We start from the raw sequence: 9,049 nt of genomic DNA on the forward strand, positions 1-9,049 counted from the left end.
TGTCAACATTTCAAGCGAAGGGGGGTAACATTGACCAGACACTTAACTGGCCTTGCCACGTAAACACAGTGGCAACAAGAGAAGGTCAGAAGTTAGGAATACTGCAGCAAGTAACTCACCTCCTGTTTTCCCAGAGCCTGTCCACAATCTGCAAGATTCAAGTCAGGAGTATAATGAAATTCCTGCATGGATGCAGCTTCAACAACACTCAAGAAGCTTGACACCATCCAGGACAAAACAACCCACCTGATCGGCATCACATCCACAAACATCCACTCCCTTCACCACTGACAATCAATAGCAGCAGTGTTTACCATCTATAAGATGTACTGCAGAAGTACACCAAGGATCCTCAGACAGCACATTCTAAACCCACAACCCCTTCTATCCAGAAGGACAAGGGCAGCAGATACACGGGACACGACACCCTGTAAGTTCCCTTCCAAACCACTCACCATCCTGACTTGGAAATCTATCGCCGTTCCTTCATTGTCACTTGGTCAAAATACCGGAATTCCCTCTCTAAAAACATTGTGGATCTACCTACCGCTCATGGACTGCAGCGGTTTCAGAAGGTAGCTCACCTTCTCAAGGGCAACTAGGGACAGGTAATAAATGCTGGCCCCAGTCAACAACGCCTCATCCCACAAGTGAATGAAAAAATGTAAACATGGAACTTATATCTTCACATGCTATGATTTGCTCAAAGTAACCACCACCTGACTTGTAAATGGATTCGGAGATCAGAACATGGTCAGCATGGACTGGTTAAACCGAAGGGTCTTTTTCCATGCTGTTTCACTCTATGGCTCTATGATATGACTCATTGGGCTAATAATCACCTGCTAACAATCCTTTCACCAGTTCCCCAAAAGGGGGAAAATGTTTGTATGAGGATATGCTAAGAAGAAGTGCTATTGATCAGTAGATAGTAGATGTATACTCTAATTCCTCATGTGATGAGCTCCACGCTTCAGTAGCTCAATCACATTTAGTCATATTTGCTGCCAATCTATCAATTATTGCTGCAGTTTGTTTTCTATTCTTTTAGTGTGCTCAAGTCAGATCAATTTCTTTCTCACCAAATTCTTTATTCAGTCTTGTTTAATTTCCTGTGCATATCCACATCTGTTTCATGAGTTTAATGAATGAAAATTATTTTTATTCTTATTATTCCAATGAACCATTCTCCAGGAGTTCCTTAGGGTAGAATATTAACCATCCCAGCTGCGTCATCAATGACCTCACCTCCATCATAAGGTTGGAAGTAGGGATGTTTTCTGATGATAATACAATGTTCAGCATCATTTGCGACCTCTCAGATACTGAGGCAGTCCATGCCACTATGCACCAAGACCTGGATAAATTTCCAGTTTGGGTTGATAGGCAGCAATTAACATATGAGCTGGGGAAATGACAAGCAGAGACTACCTTTAACAAGGTAAAAACCTGACCATTTCACCTTGGCATTCAACAGTATTACTTTTGGTCAAACACCCATCATCAACATTTTAGGATTCGGTTTTGGCCAAAACTTGAACTGGACCAGTCATATAAATACTGTGGCTACAAGAGCAGGTCAAAGGCTGGGAATTCTGTGATTAACCCACTTCTTGACTCCTCAAAGCCTGTCCACCATCTGCAAGATACAGATGTGGAATGTGTTGGAATAGTCCCCACTTGCCTGGATGGCTGCAGTTCCAACAACACTCATGGAGCTCAACACCATTTGAGAAAAGCAACCCATTTGGTTGGTTCCCCACCCGTTTCCCTAAACATTCACTTCTCCCACCATCTGCACTGCTGCAGGTGTGTGTACCATTTACAAGCAACTCACTAAAGCTTCTTAAACAGTACCTTTCAAACCCATGACCTCTGTCATCCAGAAGGACAAGGCCATCAGATGCATGGGAACCTGCAAATTCTACTCCAAACCACATCCCGTCCCAGCTTGGAATTATATCACCATTCCCTCACAGTCTATGGGACCTATAATTCTCTACCTAATTGCTCTGTGGGTATCCTTACACCACATAGACTGGAACAAGCAAAGAGACTGCTGGAGAATCTTAACAGGTCTAACGTTTCAAGTCCAATATGAATTATCTGAATAAGTTGAGTTCTGCAGCGGAGTCATATTGGATTCATAACGTTAATGCTGTCTCTGTTTCTACAGATGCTGCCAGGTTTGTTGAGTTTCTCCAGAATTCTTTTTATTGGTTTTGGATTTCCAGCATTTGAAGTATTTTGCCTTTATTCTAGACGGATTGGAGCAGTTCAAGAAGGCAGCTCACTTTCACTTTCTCAAGTGTAGTTTGGAATGGACAACAGATTATGGTTTTGCCAGCAATATCACATCCCACTAAAGTATTTTAAAAATCTAGCTGCTTTAATTTAGCTTTTTTGGTAACCACATTTGACTAATTTTAATTCAGATGATTTTTTCCAGATGTCTAGACACTAGTGTGCTCTTACAGAGATCTGTGAATTCATCAGCTCATTTCTTTGACAGGAATTTTTACATCCCTTGCTGTTTGTTATTCTCCTCATAGCTGCCAAAGCATATAGAGTGTATAAAGTCTTAAACAAAGGGAAACCTGCTGGCAGAGATGTTGCATTTTTTTTTTCTGTGGTATATAATTATGCTGCTTTTTAGGAAATAATTCTGAACTGGCATCCAGTATGCTAGCATGTGGTGGATTTTGAGACTAACAGTGGGAAATCTTATGTGAATTATTTTCTCAGCTTGTCCGAGTTTGTCCAGTTTTCCGCTTAAGGGTTTAGTGAAAATATCTGCTGAAGGAGATTTACTGGTATGTTAATCTGACAAAAGAATATCCTATCAATGTGTGCCATTGTCAAATAGCCCCCTGCATCTTAAAAATGATGTTATGTTGATTCTTTTAGCAGACAGGCTTTAGAATCAGGACACAGAGCTCTTAGCTCAGAGATAGTAAGAACCGCCGATGCTGGAGTCAGAGATAACAGTGTGGAGCTGGAGGAGCACAGCAGGCTAGGCAACATCAGGGGAGCAGGAAAGTTGATGTTTCGGGTCGGTACCCTTCTTCAGAAATGGGGGAGCCCTTAGCTGATATGTCAGCAAAATATTTTTATCCTGATCCTAACTTAAGTCACTTGTGCTCACAGAAGATAAAGTCATTTTACCAGACCATAGGGCTGCACGCTATCATTAGAGAGAGAGATCATTGGTGGTGGTTTAACCTAAGAGGAGAGATTGAGAAAGAGAAAGAGAATCCTTTATGGTAACCTCAGCCAGTGCAGAAATTGAACTCTACAGTGTGCAAGGGAACGGGGAAAAAGGAGGAGATTAACACTAGGGAATGATGTTCACTTGAAGAATCAGTGCAGACATTATGGGCTGAATGGCTCCCCCCGAGCCATAACATTTCTGTGATTTGAGATTTAATGTCACAAAGGTCCTCAAAGTATGGATGATACTTGAAGCAGGTGCTGCTACGTTTTTTTTGGCATTATGTTGTGTTACAGAACAGCCATCTGGCCAAATGAGTTAATCACACCCCACCCCACAGAGTAGCATGAATGAAAGATAAAATTGCAGGTTACCATTTCAGAGCTCTTTAATCGACTGACATAAATGACATTTTTTTCTATAAATCTAGTTCAATAATTCACTGTCCATAAAGGGCTATCCCAAAATCTTTTACAAGAATATAAATAGCAAATTACTGATAAAGAGGAGCAAGGTTGATTAGTGAGCAGAAAGGGATTTAAGCATTGAGGCATTGGCTTGGTTGAAATGTCAAATAAAACACTTTGCATCTGTCTTTACCAAAGAAGGAGATGCTGCTCAGGCCATGGTGACAGAGGAGGAATCTATGTCATTAGAAAGGTCCAAAATTGGTAAGGGTGTTGGATAGACTTAAAGGTGACAAGGCACTGGGACTAGATGAGATGCATCCATGGATCAGAAATTGGCTAGCTGTAAGGTTGGATCAGAAATTGGCTAGCTGTAAGATTGGATCAGGAATTGGCTAGCTGTAAGATTGGATCAGAAATTGGCTAGCTGTAAGTTTGGATCAGAAATTGGCTAGCTGTAAGAAGACAGACGGTGGTGGTTGATGGGAAATGTTCATCCTGGAGTTCAGTTACTAGTGGTGTACCTCAAGGATCTGTTTTGGGGCCACTGCTGTTTGTCATTTTTATAAATGACCTGGATGAGGGCGTAGAAGGATGGGTTAGTAAATTTGCGGATGACACCAAAGTTGGTGGAGTTGTGGATAGTGCGGAAGGATGTTGCAGGTTACAGAGGGACATAGATAAGCTGCAGAGCTGGGCTGAGAGGTGGCAAATGGAGTTTAATGCGGAAAAGTGTGAGGTGATTCACTTTGGAAGGAGTAACAGGAATACAGAGTACTGGGCTAATGGTAAGATTCTTGGTAGTGTGGATGAACAGAAAGATCTCGGTGTCCATGTGCATAGATCACTGAAAGTTGCCACCCAGGTTGATAGCGTTGTTAAGAAGGCATACAGTATGTTAGGTTTTATTGGTCGAGGGATTGAGTTTCGGAGCCATGAGGTCATGTTGCAGCTGTACAAAACTCTGGTGCGGCCGCACTTGGAGTATTGCGTACAGTTCTGGTCACCGCATTATAGGAAGGATGTGGAAGCATTGGAAAGGGTGCAGAGGAGATTTACCAGGATGTTGCCTGGTATGGAAGGATGGTCTTATGAGGAAAGGCTGAGGGTCTTGAGGCTGTTTTCGTTAGAGAGAAGAAGGTTAAGAGGTGACTTGATAGAGACATACAAGATGATCAGAGGATTAGATAGGGTGGATGGTGGGAGCCTTTTTCCTCGGATGGTGATGGCTAGCACGAGGGGACATAGCTTTAAATTGAGGGGTGATAGATATAGGACAGATGTCAGAGGTAGGTTCTTTACTCAGAGAGTAGTAAGGGCGTGGAATGCCCTGCCTGCAAAAATAGTAGACTCGCCCACTTTAAGGGAATTTAAATGGTCATTGGATAAACATATGGATGATAATGGAATAGTTTAGGTTAGATGGGCTTCAGATTGGTTTCACAGGTCGGCACAACATCGAGGGCCAAAGGGCCTGTACTGCGCTGTAATGTTCTATGTTCTATGGGTATTGAAGGAAGTGAGAGTGGAGACTGCTGAGGCACTGGCCATAACCTTTCAGTCTTTCCTGGAGTTGAATGAGGTACCAGAAGACTGAAGAATTGGAAACATTACCACTTTGTTTAAGAAAGGTTGTAAGGATAAGCCCAGTAATTACAAATGCAATGTTAGTTTAATTTTAGTTCATAGCATGTCTACAGTGGAGAAACAGGCCCTTCAGCTCAACAAGTCCACACTGACCCTCAGAGCATCCCAACCAGACCCATCCCCCTGTAACCCACCTAATTTACACACCCCTGGACACTATGGGGCAATTTAGCATGGTCAATCTACCTAACCTGCACATCTTTGGACTGTGGGAGGAGATGAGAGCACCTAGATGAAACCCACGCAGACACAGGGAGAATGTGCAAACTCCACACACAGTCACCCGAGGGTGGAATCGAACCCAGGTTCCTGGTGCTGTGAGGCAGCAGTGCTAACCACTGAGCCACCCTGCCACCACAGATTTAGTTGTGGGAAGCTTTTAAAAACAACTAATTGGGATAGAATTAGCAATTGCACAGAAAAAGGTGGGTTGATTAGGAAGAATCAGCATGGACTTTTAAAGGGGAAATCATGTTTAACTAACTTGCTGGAGTTTTTCGATGAGGGTAATGCCATTGATGAGGTTTACATTGACTTCTAGAAGGCCTTTGATGCAGTGCCACACAATAGACTTGTGAGAAAAGTTATATGCCATGGAATAAGATGGACAATAGCAAGGTGAATACAAAATTTGCTGAGGGATAGAAAACATAAAGGGATAGGAAATGGATATTTTTCAGGTCATGTGGAGCTCCCCAAGGTCAGTATTGGAACCCTTGCTTTAACTGATATATTTTAACGATCCAGATCTTATTGAGAAGAGATCAATGCCAAAGTTTGCAGATGATACAAAACTTGGAAGGATTATAAACTGTGAAGAGAACAGTGTGGAGCTCCAAAAGAACATAGTCCATTTAGTGAAATGGGTAGACAGGTGGCAGATTGCGTTCAATGCAGAGACATGAGGTGATGTTCTTTGGTCAGAAGAACACTGGAAGATAATTTAAATTGGAGGTACCATTCTAAAGGGGGTACAGGAGCAGAGGGACCTGGGTGTATATATGCAGAGATCGTTAAAAATGACAGGACAGGTACAGAGAGCAGTAAATAAAGCTCACAGTGTCCTTGACTATATTAAGAGGGGCATAGATTCCAAGAGCAAGGAAGTGATGTTGAACTTATACAAGGTTCATGTTAGTCCTCAGCTTGAGTATTATGTTCGGTTATGGGCACCACAGGAAGGATGTGAACACATTGGAGTGAGTGCAGAAGTGATTTACAAGAACGGTTCAAGGGATGAGAATTTTCAGTTGTGAGGGTAGATTGAAGAAGTTGGGACTATTTTCCTTGGGAAGAAGAAAGCTGAGAGGGGATCTAATAGAGGCAGTCAAAATCATGAGCAGGTTTGATAGGGTAGATAGGGAGAAACTTCCTGCTTGTAAAAGAAACAAGAATGTGAGGACATAGATTTAAAGTGATTTGCAAAAGGGGCAAATGTGATGCAAGAAAAACCTTTCACTCGGTGTGTCGTTAGGTTATAGAATGCACTACCTGGAAATATGGTGGAGGCAGGTTCAAGTGAGGCATTCAAGAGCCTCACTTTTATTTGGATAAAAATAGCGTGCAAGGGCATGGGGGAAAACCAGGAGATTGACACTCGAAAATGATGTTCACTTAAAGAGCCACAGGAGAAATGATGGGCTGAATGGTCTCGTGAGCCATAACATTTCTGTGATTCTGAGATTCAATATCACAAAGGTCCTCTAAGTATGGATGGTACTCGAAGTAGGTGCTGCATTTTTCCCCTTCATTATTGGATGATTTATCAGCATTATAGATTGATTTTCCCACTAATAGTATGAAAGAGTCAGAAATCACACAACACCAGGTTACAGTACAACAGGTTTATTTGAAAACACAAGCTTTCGGAGCCCCACTCCTTCTTCAGGTGTTAGTGAGAGAGGTAGCATCAGGTACAGAATTTATAAGTAAAAGATCAAAGGTATTAAACAAACCTAGGATGCTGTTAAGTCTTTAATTAGTTAGAAGGTTTTAATTAATATGTATATGTAAATCCTTGAATTTCTTCCAAGTCACTTTCCTGAGAGAACTAATGGTTTTATCAATGTAAAGGAGAGGTGACATTTTAGGCCAGACATGTTAGGTGTGAGGCCTTGTTTAGAATCTGTTTGCGTTTCGGTTTGGAGTTGGACTGGTTTTATTTCTAAAGTAGGAATTTATAAAAACGCCACATTGACTGACTGTCTATAAATTGTGTGCTTTTTGAACAAAATAGAATGGATCTGCAAATACAAATTTACCCCATAGATTTACATGTGTGTGTGAGGGAGAGAGAGAGTGTTCGTGTGTGTGTGTGTAAGGCAGGAGGGAGAGAGAGAGAGTGAGAGTGTGTATGTGAGGGAGACAGTGTGTATGTGTATGTGTGAGGGAGACAGTGAGTGTGAGGGAGAGAGTGTGTGAGAGACAGGGGGACACTGTGTGTGTGTGGGAGAGAGAGAGAGAGATAGAGAAAGAGTGTGTGTAGGAGAGAAAGTGTATGTGTGCGGGAGAGAGAGTGTATGTGTGTGATGGAGAGACTGTGTGTGTGAGGGAGAGAGAGAGAGTGCGCGCACGTGTGTGAGAGAGTGTGTGTGTGAGGGAGATAGTGTGTATTCATGTGTGTGAGGGAGACAGTGTGTATGCGTGTGTGTGAGGGAGACTGTGAGGGAGAGAGAGAGAGTATGTGTGCATACAGGAGAGTGTGTGTGTGTGTGTGAGGAGAGCGAGAATGTGTGTGTGCCTACGTGTGCGAGGGAGAGAGTGTATGTGTGTGCTTGAGAGACAGTGTGTATATGAGAGCATCTGTGTGAGGATGTCTGTGTGTGTGTTTGAGTGACTGAGTGTGTGTGTATGTATGTGTGTGTGAGACAGTGTATAGTGTGGTGGCATCAGCTGTAGTGTGACATGAACCCAAGATCCTGGTTGAGGCTGTCCTCATGGGTACCGAACTTGGCTATCAGCCTCTGCTCGGTGACTCTGCATTATTGTGTATCCCAAAGTCCACCTTGGGTAACGTTTGCCCCAAGATCCGAGGCCAAATGTCCTTGACCACTGAAGTGTTCCCCAACTTGGAGGGGACATCCCTGTTTGGCGAATGGTGCACAGTGTGTATTCATCCGTTGTCATAGTGTCTGCATGGTTTCGTCAATATACCATGCCTTGCAGTGTATGAGATGGACAATGTGATGGTAGTGTCCATGTCAAAGATTTGACATGTCTTGCAGAGGTTGCCATGACAGGGTTGTATAGTGTTGTAATCAATATTGTCCTGAAGGCTGAGTAGTTTGCTGTGAAATCTGTTTAAGGTTTGGTGGTTGTTTGAAGGAGAGAAGTGGAGGCGTGGGAAAGATCTTGGCAAGGTGCTCATCGTGATCGATAATGTGTTGAAGGCTGCGAAGAACATGGCGTAGTTTCTCCACTCCCAGGAAGTACTGGATGATGAAGGGTAACCAGGTGCCGTGTAATTTCTGACCTTGTTCACCCCAGTCCAACACCGGGCACCTCCACATCACAGCATGAAAGGGAGATGGGAAATAATGGTAAGGTGTTCTTCTGCCATCTGGTGGGCATGTTGAGATGGGCACCAATACAGACAAATGTTAAAAATGCAGCGTGGGTGTCACGCATCCTGATTGAGGCATTTTTCAGTTAATAATACTTTGTCATTAAAATTATGTTAGCAGCTTGAAATATCTCATTGATTTAGCTTGCATATTGTGGTTAATTTCATTCTTCACAAGCTAAGGTACTTTTCAAGTATATATACATATATCCTTCTCACATA

This window comes from Rhincodon typus, chromosome 13 (assembly GCF_021869965.1).
Source record: "Rhincodon typus isolate 14 chromosome 13, sRhiTyp1.1, whole genome shotgun sequence".
NCBI classification, from domain to species: Eukaryota; Metazoa; Chordata; class Chondrichthyes; order Orectolobiformes; family Rhincodontidae; genus Rhincodon; species Rhincodon typus.